The 12,022-nt window shown below is 41.8% G+C and overlaps 1 protein-coding gene and 1 non-coding gene across 2 annotated transcripts in view; both read right to left on the minus strand.

Annotated features, from left to right (window-relative positions):
* The window catches only part of Gtf2f2 (general transcription factor IIF subunit 2), a 115,430-nt gene that overhangs the window by 77,138 nt on the left and 26,270 nt on the right, over positions 1-12,022 (minus strand). The window lies entirely within an intron of this gene.
* On the minus strand, positions 1,446-1,581 carry LOC127202448 (small nucleolar RNA SNORA5). The gene has a single exon (XR_007832324.1). It is a non-coding gene; the product is annotated as a small nucleolar RNA SNORA5 (small nucleolar RNA).

Below are 12,022 nucleotides of genomic sequence, written 5' to 3' on the forward strand. Positions count from 1 at the left end.
ATAAGTATGAGAGGGCAAGGAATCCATTTCCTACTGGGGCACAACTACAGAAGACAAAATAGAATAGGCAGGGCTAAGAAGTCTAGCCTGGGGGCTGCAGAGATGGTTCAGCAGTATAAAGGGTGCTTGCTACTCTTGCATAGACCAGTACCCATGTCAGGTATTTTACAACCACCTGTAACTCCAGCTCCAGGGAATCTGATCCTGTCTTCTAACCTCAATGGTGCGTACACAACCTTAAGGGGATAGAGGAGATGGCTAAGTGGTTAAGAGCACTTACTGCTCTTACAGAGGATATGAGTTCAATTCCCAGCACCCACATGGCAGCACACAATCATTTCTAATTCTAGTTCCAAGGGATCTGATGTCCTCTTCTGACCTCTGCAGGCACCATGCATACATGCAGACAGACAGACATACTTGCAGGCAAAAACAAAAACCAAAACACAAACAAACAAACAAAACCCACATAAAATAAATACATCTAAACAAACAATCAAACAAAAAACTCTTTGAAAATAATAAATTTTTTAAAATCTAGCCAGAAAAAACTATTGCAAGGCAAGCAAAGATTTCCACTGATACACAGATCTCTGGATTGAGTGGAGAAGAAACAACCACAGCTGGGAATAATTAGGAAACCCACCTCCAAAACCCAATTAAAGGTCTTTCAGGGAACATAAGTAGAGTATTTAAGCAAACAAAGGGAAGAAAGGTATTTGTGTCAAGTAAACAGAGGAACAATGCCACAGATTAGAGATACAGTAAATTTCATGTAATGCCTCCATTTTGTGGTAGAAGACGATTATTGAGGTGGAGAGAAGGGGATACAATTTTGCATCCTTACAGTATCAAGAATTAAAAACAAAACAAAACCCACAAAGCACTTCGAGCACCACTTCACAACACATGGTAAAGAATACAGAAAGCCAGAAAAGAAACTGAACAAGCCGGAGCTAGAGGAGGAAAGCTACATCAGGGGTCGCCTCCACAGAGAAGGGGCACACCCTGGTCAGCGGGTCACCATCGGTTTCCTAGTCCCACAGGTTATCTCTAGGTTTCACAAACCAGTAAACTGTAGTAAATGATTCAAGTAATTAAGAATTTCCTTCTAATAACATGTCAATGGAAACATCAAGAACAGAGACATTTAGACTTTGTACATAAAAAAATACAAGGACATTGATGCTAAAATCTACATAAGCTTATTAATTATTACATTTTACTTATTTATATTTATTTATTTATGTGTGTGTATGTGTGTGTGAGAGAGAGAGAGAGAGAGAGAGAGAGAGAGAGAGAGAGAGAGAGAGAGAGAGAGAGAGAGAGTGTTTTCGCCTCCTATCATGTGGGTCCTGGGGATTGAACTCAGGTTCTCAGGCTTGGCAGCTGGTTGCATTTACCCACTAAGCTATTTTGCTGGCTCCAGCCAATGGTTTGGTTTGTACTGTCTGCAGCCAAACTTATCCCTAAGTCCCAATGTAGGGGACACAGGGCCCATGAGCAGCAGAGCTTGCTGTGGCAGCCATCTGGGCCAGCTCCCACCATGAAAGGATGGAAACTGAATTTGACTTGACTGCAAGCTAAGGGGGTGGGGAACAAAGGGAAAGGCAGGGGATGAGTGTCTGAAACAAATGATGGTCAGAATGTGTTTAGGACTTAGCTACAGAACAATGAGCACCCTAAAGGCACTCACTCATCTCCAGGTTAGTAGATTCTCTTTTAAGTTACTTAAATATATACAATTATTTATAAAATAAAGTATAAACTACTATTATTTTTTAAAGCCTTATTTTAAAGCCACCCAAAAGACAAGTACCTATGCAGAGACGACCAGAAACAAAAACATCTTGAAATCAGGGAATCTAGAAAATGAAAGACACGAACAAAGCCTACTAAAAGCTGGTATACAGTCTTGAACCTGGGCACCTTTAGTTTCTAGTCACCTTGATTTTATTAAATCACCAAGTCAAAATAAAGACTGAACAATGCCATCGCTCTGAAGGGCTCAAGAGGCTTAGTAGTCTAGTTCATATAAGTCTTTTCTAAAACCACATAGGAAATAAAGGACAATGACAGTGACAAGTGGACATACTTGGAACCTTTCCTTACAGTAACAGTGCATCACTACTACATTTTGTTGTAATTTAGTACATTCCAAAAAAAATTCATTTTCTAGACCCATGGTGTTTTGTTTTGTTTTGTTGATTTTTTGAGACAGGGTTTCTCTGTGTAACAGCTCTGGCTGTCCTGGACTTTCTTTGTAGATTGGACTGTCCTGAAACACAGAGATCCGCCTGCCTCTGACTCCTGAGTGCTGGGAATGTTTTTAAGACACCTACAATAGGCACTTACTTAGAAATATTCTCTTGCCTGTCCAAAATTTTAGCTCATATCACCATGGGCTACTATTACATATGTAGAAGAGTAATGTAAGGATATAAGGTGATAAATATGAAAACAAAACATTTTTTTTTGGTTTGGTTTTTGAGTTTTGCTGTGTATCCCTGGCTGCCCAGGAACTCAATCTGTAGACCAGGCTGGCCTTGAACTCAAAGAGTAACCTGCCTCTGTCCCCAGTGTGCTGGGATTAAAGGTGTGCACTACCACTGCCTGATGGGAAAAAAAAAATGTTTTTTAGCAGAAAAAAAATGCCACTGACATCTACTCTTCACAAACTACCCCCATGCACTTTACAACTGCTTGCTAATTCTACCTTCAGTTTACAAATGGAGATGCTGAAGTTTAGCAAAGAGCAAGCCACTGCAGACCACACTGGGTATCAGAGCTCTCAAGGCAGCTTCAAAGCCCCCTCTCTACTACAATATAGTCTCCCTCCCGTTAAACATCAGAACGCAGTTTCTCACCCAACTCCATTTTTGAAACAGTATTTATCAGCAATACAATTCAGAGTAAAAGCAGTCCACCTGAAAATTGTTTTTAAGAACATTAGGAAAAAATGACCATGTCTGAGTAATGGATACATTTGAAGCATTTATTATTCAAAGAATCCCCAAAGAGTCTTTCTTTTTTGTTGTTGTTGTTTTTGTTTGTTTGTTTGTTTGTTTTTGAGACAGGGTTTCTCTGTGTAGTCCTGGCTGTCTTGGACTCACTTTGCAGACCAGGCTGGTCTCAAACTCACAGTGATCCTCCTGCCTCTCCTTCCCGAGTGCTGGGATTAAAGGCCAGCCTGGTCTACAAAGCGAGTCCAGGACAGCAAAGGATACACAGAGAAACCCTGTCTTGAAAAACGAGGGGGGGGGGGGAACCAAACAAGCAAACAAAAAAAACCTACAATATAAAAAATGACCAAATGCAAATATACTTTTTCTTTATAAAGACTATCAAGTAATGTCAGACTCATTTATAGATGAGATTAGGTTATAAAAATTGGAGAAATTCAAAACTAGGAAGCTTTCACTCCAGAACTAATTATCTCTTTATATTACTCTTTGGGATAGCTCAGGGAGGAAAAATCCCAGAGGAAGAAGGACCCAGACTAAAGTAATTACTATGAGGTGAGCAAACCTAGATTTGCTTCCACATAATCCAGATCAGGCAGATATGACAGAGGTAAATCATTAACGACTAGCCATTTATTATTAGTGTGTGAAGGCTGGATAGTGGCTGAATATGGAGAGTTTATAAATAGTCTCTGTAAAAAGAAAAATACAACCATACATAGCAAGCTTACAAAATATTAACAGTACTACGAAATCAGTTTTACAAAGTTACCTGCCTTTCTACAAAAATGATATAGCCAATGATTTTCAAATAAGTCTGGTTGGCTAAACATTTTACATAGCACTGCAGTAGTCACCAAAACAAAGCAGAGCTCTTTAAAATGCAAGTTATTTCGTTTTACATATGACGTAATTCAGTTTATAGCTGACAGAATGTGATTCTTACTACTTATAAAATGTCACTATAGACAGTTAACACTAAACATTAGTCAATCAGACAATATATCGATATACCAACTAAGCTTACTTCCAATGAAGGCAAGCAAGTACCACAACTGTAAGACCCTAACCTGAATTATAAATACTTTTTCTCTTTTTTTAATTTAAAATATTTTACATATGTATTTATATTATTATACATATATACAATAAATTACCTGCAGCAAGAAGAACCATGAAACAAGCAGTTATTATATGTTACATTCATAATATTTTGGCTATTTGTATTTGGCAAGAATTATAAATACTTAAAGCTATTATTTCCACTGAAGAGTAACTGAATAATAACTGTAAATGTAAACATTTTTCCAGAGGTATTTAAGGTAATTTTATAATCACAAATATTCTACAGCTAGTGTAACTGAGGTACTGTGCACTGTCTGAATTAAAGGCAAGATAAAATCCTGTAAAACAGACTATACATTAGAATGAACAGACAATGGTTGATTTTTGTACACTTTGCCCACAAATGTCAGAACCATTCTTCAATCTTCAGAAGATACAAGATGAGTACATTGTTCAGTATGGTATCTGCAGCTGTATGACAGTTACCTTCGGAAGCTAACACCAGTTGGCCTTTCAGAAGAACGTGATAGGCCCAAATCATGCTGAGTGCCTGTGGAATCAAGTGCTAAATGTAACTTCTCTCTTTTCCCCAAACCTTTCTTCTCAGTATCTGGAGATGTTGGCACCATGGCACAAACATCTGGAAGGACTACCAACCTTCTACACTCCTCACACATTTCCAGGGAATTCAATCTTTTCATGAGCACCATTTTTCCTTTTTTTCAGCTTTAGGAACGTTATTTTCCTTCCACCTTTGCCCTTTGCTCAGGTCTCTGCAGAGCAGCTCAGGACCACTCAGTGGTGGCTCCAACACACTCGGTAGCCTGCGCTGTGGAAGCTGCTGACCAGTCCTCAGTGGCTGGCTAGGCGCTCCAGTCCTCAGTAGGGAACTGCTGGGTGGGGGTACAGAGGGCACCTGCACACCCTCACACCAGTCTGCAGGGAACTGCTGGGTGGGCACAGAGGGCACCTGCACACCCTCAGACCAGTCTGCCACCTCTGGCTGAACGGCGGTGAACTCAGAAGGTTGCGCAGTCCATTTGTCCTAGAATTCCTCCTTGGTCACAGCCTTCTCAGCAGCAGCCTGCTCCTCTTCCTCAACCTCCTCTGGGTCTCTGTAGAAGTAGGGATCAGGCCAAATGTCCCATGGGTGCTCATGGGAGATAGTGCCACGAATGGGGAGTACTCCCCGGGCCAGCATCCACCACATCAGACCCACCGAGTGCGCTCCTTGTTGCATGGGATGGCTGTCCACATAGCACAGAGGAGAATCCATGCTGGGCAAGTTGACGTGAGGGGCTGGTACTCCGCCCTGGGGTCAGCCACCACTGGAAGCCATGGCTCCCTGAAGGCTGCTTGGATCTGGTTAGTGAAAGTCCCAGGCAGAAGCAGCCAGCAATGGGAATGGCTCCAGTGGCAGCAGCAAATTTCAGCACAGCTCATTGGCTAGTGTTCTGGAGGAGATGGCATATCAGTAGGGTTTTCCATGGAAACCATAGCCCACACTGCAGGCAATAGCCTCTCCCAGGTCCTCTTCAGATTTATGGTGTAGATGCCATCACTCTTCCTTTTGTATATGTACTGTTCCATCTGGAAGCCAAGGTTGGAGCCCCCTAAGTGGGTTCCTGCAACAAGGAATTTGAGGACGCCCTCCTCCTCCATCTGCAGGATGTCAAGGGCCCCGGACATTGTGTAAGCTTCCCTTTAAGTTATAACGGGAATCAAGAACAACGCTGAATGGACCCGTCCCTGGGCAGTGTGGAAAGCCAGCACCATTTTTCTTACCAGAGGAGAAGAGAGCGGCTGGACCTCTCTTGTGTATGACCTCTAGCCCTATGTCTCACTCAAGTCCCTCACACCCTCTCCCCCTTTATAAATGCTACTTCAGGGTGCAAGAGGCTTTACCTGCTGGCGTGAAGCATCTAGCTGAGGTTCTAGATGCTCAGGGACACTTTTCTCTCTCTTCCAATATAATTCTGCTGGGTTTTTATTTGTTGTTTTGGGTTTTGTTTTGTTTTTTCCTCTTTTGCTTCCACTGAACCTTCTCTTCCCATCCACAGTCTGCACTCAATCCTTTGGAAAGCAGAACCCAGGTTTCCTCAAAATGCCCAGTTTTCAGGCTAGCCACATCTCTATCCTCACCCTTTTTTACTCTTCTTCCATAAGCTGTCAAAATGCGTCTCTGCGAAGCCGCCTTGGATGAGTTCTAGATGCCAAGTGCCGGGCTCTCCTGTACTTACGCTCTACATTCTCCAGCTTTCAAAAGTACCGACTTCAAAGCTACAGAATCTACTAGGGTTTTATTCACTCATAAAGGTAGTTTCAGGGGAGACATTCCATGTACAAAGCAGCTCATTAGCTTAGAAAAAAATGTCACTTAGTGGAAATGATTTTATTTCAAGAATAAAAAACTCATGAAAAGTAATTCAAATAAATTACCTGCATCACTGATTCAACTGACATTCACTTTCTACACATACTTTAACTTGCTTCTAAGTCATGTCAGATGAAAAATATTAAAAAGCTGTTAAGTCAGAGAAAGAAAAATTAATTGGAGACCCAAATTAAGTGATAAATTTACCAGCCCATATGTCTCAATGAGCTAACCCATCTCTTCTTTATTTAAAAAGAAAAGGAAAATATATGTTGCTAGCACAACTCTCAAGTCAAGTCAAGTCAAAGTGTTTTATTAATGTACTATTACTAAACAATATCTTATCCATGTAGAATCTATGCTGTGCATTACAAGGGAGAGTATTAATCGAGATCTAAGAATTAAAAATCAAAGTAAGAGTTGGGTGTGGTGGCACACACCTTTAATCCCAGCACTTGGGAGGCAGAGGCAGGCAGATCCCTGTGGGGCTGAGATCTAGTCTATGTACTAAGTACCAGGCCAGTTAAGACTACATAGTGAGACTCTGTCTCGAGAAAACAAACAAATCATCAAAGTAGTGCTGGTGAGATGGCTTAGTCGGAAGGCAGGCACTCACCACCTGCGCCCTAAGCTCCGTTCCCAAGGACCCACATGTGGTTCTCTTACAAACTGTCTTCTGGTCACCCCAATACATGCACGCACGCGCACGCGCGCAAATGGAGAGAGCTGAAGGGCAAGAGGGAGGGAAGGGAGGAGAGGGAGAAGGAAACAGAGAACTAGCCAATGCATATACATATGCTCCAATACTATTACTAAAAGCATCACTTCACCTTCCTGAATAAAGAGGTATGGTTACATTCATCTTTATCTCGATCCCTCCAGAAACCAACTGTGAGACATAGTGTGAAAGGGAGGTAACTGTCAGGAAACACTGAGAGAGGACTGGGGAAGAGGAACCAAAAGAAGTCAATGAAGAGACTAGTCTAGAAAACCAGTGCTAGCTAACCCTCCTTGTAGACTGCTGCTTGATCCAGCTACAGAACTCCACAGGCAGCGCAGGACACTCGCTCAGACTGTCCCAACTACTGGTTAATGGAATAACCACTTACTCCCACTAAATCTCAGGTTAGAATGGCAGGCTGTCCATAGGGTCAAGAGTTATTAGTAGTCTGGCACTCTGTTCGTGCCACCCTGTGAGCAGGCTAGCTTGCAGAAGAAACAGCTGCCAGGCAGACACAGAGACGCCACAATGTAGAAGTTAGTCCAGGTACACAGAAATATTAGAACCAAGGGACATTCATAGGTGGGCACAGGCATCCTTTATGCCAGTCCCAAGCCACAGGAGCCTATCCGTTTGTGCATACAAGAAACATCAGTGTTCAACAAGACACAGCACAGAAAGCTATGGAAACAGCTCTAAACCACATTTTTTCTTTGTTAAACAGTACAGTTATTCATCTGAATAAATGTATGTAACAAGTTACACAGTAAGGAGAAAATCTATTACATCACCACAGGCATAAAATTTTACAGTCGTATGTAAGATACTGAAGCTGTAAACAACCCTGGTGGGGTTTTTTTTTTTTTTTTTTTCTCTATTAAGAGAGATAACCATACTTTCATCCCTCAACCATTCTTAAGAAAGGCTCTTCAGAAGGAAGGGTAAGGAGAAGCAAAGCAGCGTGCATCTGCGGAAGCAGCTAGCGATAATGCATCTAAGAAAGAATCCGAGCACTGACACACACAGAGTGCTTTTAAAATACCAACCAGGATGGACCTCAGCTGCTGTTTTCTTCAAACACAGCAGTCTTTCAGAATACGCTGACTCAGCAGCAACACCCCTCTCCCTGGCCAAGCCACAGCTCCAACTTCTACCAGTTGGTAGGAAAATACAAGACTGTGGTTTCATTTCAGAACCTTAACTTGCTTATTGAGTGACTTTGTATAATGGAATATAAAGTGAAAGAAAAATTTTATGTTAAACTGGTCTTTCTCTTTTGATCAATATCGTTCATATTCCAAGTAAGAAACTGACTCTAACCTGAAGTGTGCACACAAGTTATAAGCAATGTCCCTCCTGGAAGAGACACCTTTGAAGCACTTCAATAACATTTTTTATCCCACTCATTATATAAATTCTCACAGATGCTTGCCTTTATCTTGTTAACATTTACTTTTAAAGTCTTCTGCTTCTTGGCTTTTGGTCATGTTGGATTGGCAAAACTTCATACTTCCAAACATGTCTGTTGTTGATTTTACTCTGAGAAACTAAAAATAACACATCCCCCCAGATGGCCTCAAGTGTGACCCCAGTGCTTGGAAATGCCCTAGAAGTGATCTTCTACACGGACACATCTTCATCACACACAGAAAGACCATGCATGCCCCCACAGCAGTGAGAATGACCTAACGGACAGCATCTCCCGAGTGACGCTCTGCAATACAAACCATGCTTTCTTACTTTGGGAAAACAAAATGTATTTAAAGAAGAGAAAATTAAAAATTAAAGAAGCCATCTGAGCACTAACAGCTCCCACTAATTATACCTATGGAGACATTTAGGGATTTATGTTAGTTTTGTGGCTATCACAGTGGTTTGTGATTGTGATTGTGTGTGTGTGTGTGTGTGTGTGTGTGTGTATGTGTGTTGGAAGAAGGACACCATACAGAGTTGTGTACTGAGAAATTTAAGGGTGGAATGATATGCTGAAATCATTAGCATACCTGTGCCAGGCGAAAGGGCAGAGGCTGTGCTACGCCTGAACAACACTAGCTATACCTGGTCTCCTTGGATGAAAATGAAGACATGACTGCTCTTAGGGAGGCTTCAGAAATACAAGACCGGGGCTGGAAAGACGCTCAGCACTTAAAGCACTGGCCGGTCCAGAGGCCTGGGTTTAATCCCCAGCACCCACATGGCAGCTCACAAACATCTGTAATTCCAGTCCCAAGGGATCTGAAGTCTCCTCATTCAGCACGGCACATACATTGTACACAAACATACAAGTAGGCAAAACACCTAAACACAAAAGGAAAATTAAAACTAAAAGGTAAAACGACAACTGTAAAAACACAAATATTAAAATTAAATTGTGTCGATGACAAACTTCAAAGAAATAACTTACATACTGAAACTAGTTTTTCTGCACCCACTTAGTTTGTAAAGATGCTAAGTTCTCCCTAAGAACTTGGGTCTACAGGAGTCTAACTAAAGAAGCAACTTCATGAACTGGAAGCTACAGCAAACCCAAAAGCATCTTATCCTCTGCCACTCTCTCTAGGCATGACAAGTTTTCTAAGTTCTCCATAGTTGTTTTACCAAACTGGAAACAGGCAGGTTTGGTCAAAGGTAGGTATCAAAGCACCTCAAGAATAGGTAAATATGGGGCTGGAGAGATGACTCAGCAGTTAAGAGCACCTGCTGGTCTTACAGAGGATCCAAGTTCCAATCCCAACACCCCTGTTGGTGGGCTCACAACTATCTAACTCCAGCTCTAGGGAACCCAATGTTTTTGGCCCCCATGGACACCAGCACGCATGTATGTACACATGCATGCAAACACACATACACAGCTATACATACTAAAATAAATCTTTTTTAAAAAGGTAAGTAAGTAAGTATGACATAAAACAAAAGTAAAACTTTTTAATGTTTTTTACTTTATTTGAACTGGACATTCAGGTCCATTAGAAAATGTACAGCAATGATGAGAAATAGGAAAAACTGGGGCTGGAAAGACAGATCCGTCATTAGGAGCATGGGCTGCTCTCCAGAAGACCCAGGTTTAAGTTCCCAGCTAACTCCAGTTCCAGAGGATCCAATGTCCTCTTCTGGCCTCCTCCAGCAACACACATACATATGGTGTAAAGACATACATGAAGGCAAAACATCCAATCACATAAAAATAAAAATAAAGCAGTCTTCTTATCGAACTAGGAAGACAAAAATGGACCAAAAATGATAAACAGAGCCTCCTAAGGAACAATACTCCAAATGTTAGCTGATTCAGGAGGAAAACATTGTCAGTGTGATTATGACAACACAGATGATGAAGAGGAGGCTACGTTACGAAATTACAAAAACGCATGAGTGTCACAGCTGAGCAGAATGCAAGCAAGCACCTTCCATCCTACTCTACAGAGTATTCATGCTTCCACTGGAACACTGGCCCGTTCAGCTTCTTACTGCTGCAACTTGTACCACAAATGTCTACCAAAATTACAGGATTTTTTTTAACTCTAAAAAAACAGAAAAAAACTAATTTTGTGACCGTATATGCTCACTTTCGAAAACAGCTCTATTATCTAAGTACTGAGCTTCCATCGCTGCAGAAATACAGAGGCCATTGCTTAATTCAGCTCCAAAGCCTGTACTGGTTCTCCCGTAGCTGCGAAGACATGGAGAGAAGTGCAGTGAGCCCCGGTCGCTCGCTCGCACAGCAGCTCCAGAGCACATGCTCCCTCTGGAGAGGCAAGTGTGGGCTGGAAATCGCTGTACCGAAAATCATCTCTAGTCTTGAAAACAGAAATTGTAGTACTTACAAAACATGACAAATGGAAGAGGTTCTAAACTGGTCTCTATACTTTCCTAAAGGTTTCAACTATTGCATCATAAAAACTGAGGGCTGGCTATGTTGGCCTGGGAAGCAGATCAGTGTCTTGCTCAGCCATCATCAGAGAAGCTTCCTCCTGCCGTCGATGGGAACAAATAGAGACTCACAACTGGACAACACGCAGAGGGAGAGACCATGGAAACCCAGTCCTACAGAGGATGCCTCCACCAAATCTCACATCTCAGGCCTCAGGAAACCTGAGTGGAGACGGAGGGCACCAAGGAAGCAAGGTCTTCCAGATGCAGCAATGTATGAACTCTCAGAGACAGTGGCAGCATGCACAGGTCCCAGTGCTGAGTGGAATGGACACAAAGTCCACATCCCTAACCCAGAAGCTATCTCCAATTGGCAATCGGTCAACAAAGGAAAACGTATACAAACCTCGCTCAAGGACTTTTGTATATGCATGCTGGTAGTAGATGGCCAGTGTAAAACAAACTTAATGGTATTTTTGGAGATATTTTTGTTTTTTCATGCTTTGTCAGGCATTGTTTTTAACTTTCTCAGTCTTGGCGTATGTGTGGTGCTTTTCAATCTGTGTTTTATGGGTTTTCCCTGTGCCTGTGTGTGTGCTTCTTGTCATTTTCCTTTTCTGTTTGCTTTGTTCTACTCTGGTTTGTCTTATTTGCTTGTTTGTTTTCTAAAAAGTGAGAGAGAAAAGCCTGGTTGGTGGTGCCCGCCTTTAATCCCAGTACTAGGGAGGCAGAGGCAGGTGGATTGCTGTGAGTTCTAGGCCAGACTGGTCTACAAAGTGAGTCCAGGACAGCCAAGGCTACATAGAGAAACCCTGTCTCAAAAAGCTAAAAGAAAAAAAAAAGTAAGAGAAAGACGGCATGGAGCTGATGGTTAGGGAGGTGTGATCTGGGAGGAGATGAGAGAGGGGATCCATAAAAATATACAACATGAAAAAAAAAATCTATTTTCAATAAATAAAAAAAAACAGGAGTAAATCATTTAATTTCAGTGATTTTTATCATTCCCTTTCTTTGAGTCCCCCTCACCCTGTC

The sequence above is a fragment of the Acomys russatus genome, chromosome 18 (genome assembly GCF_903995435.1).
Source record: "Acomys russatus chromosome 18, mAcoRus1.1, whole genome shotgun sequence".
Taxonomy (NCBI): domain Eukaryota; kingdom Metazoa; phylum Chordata; class Mammalia; order Rodentia; family Muridae; genus Acomys; species Acomys russatus.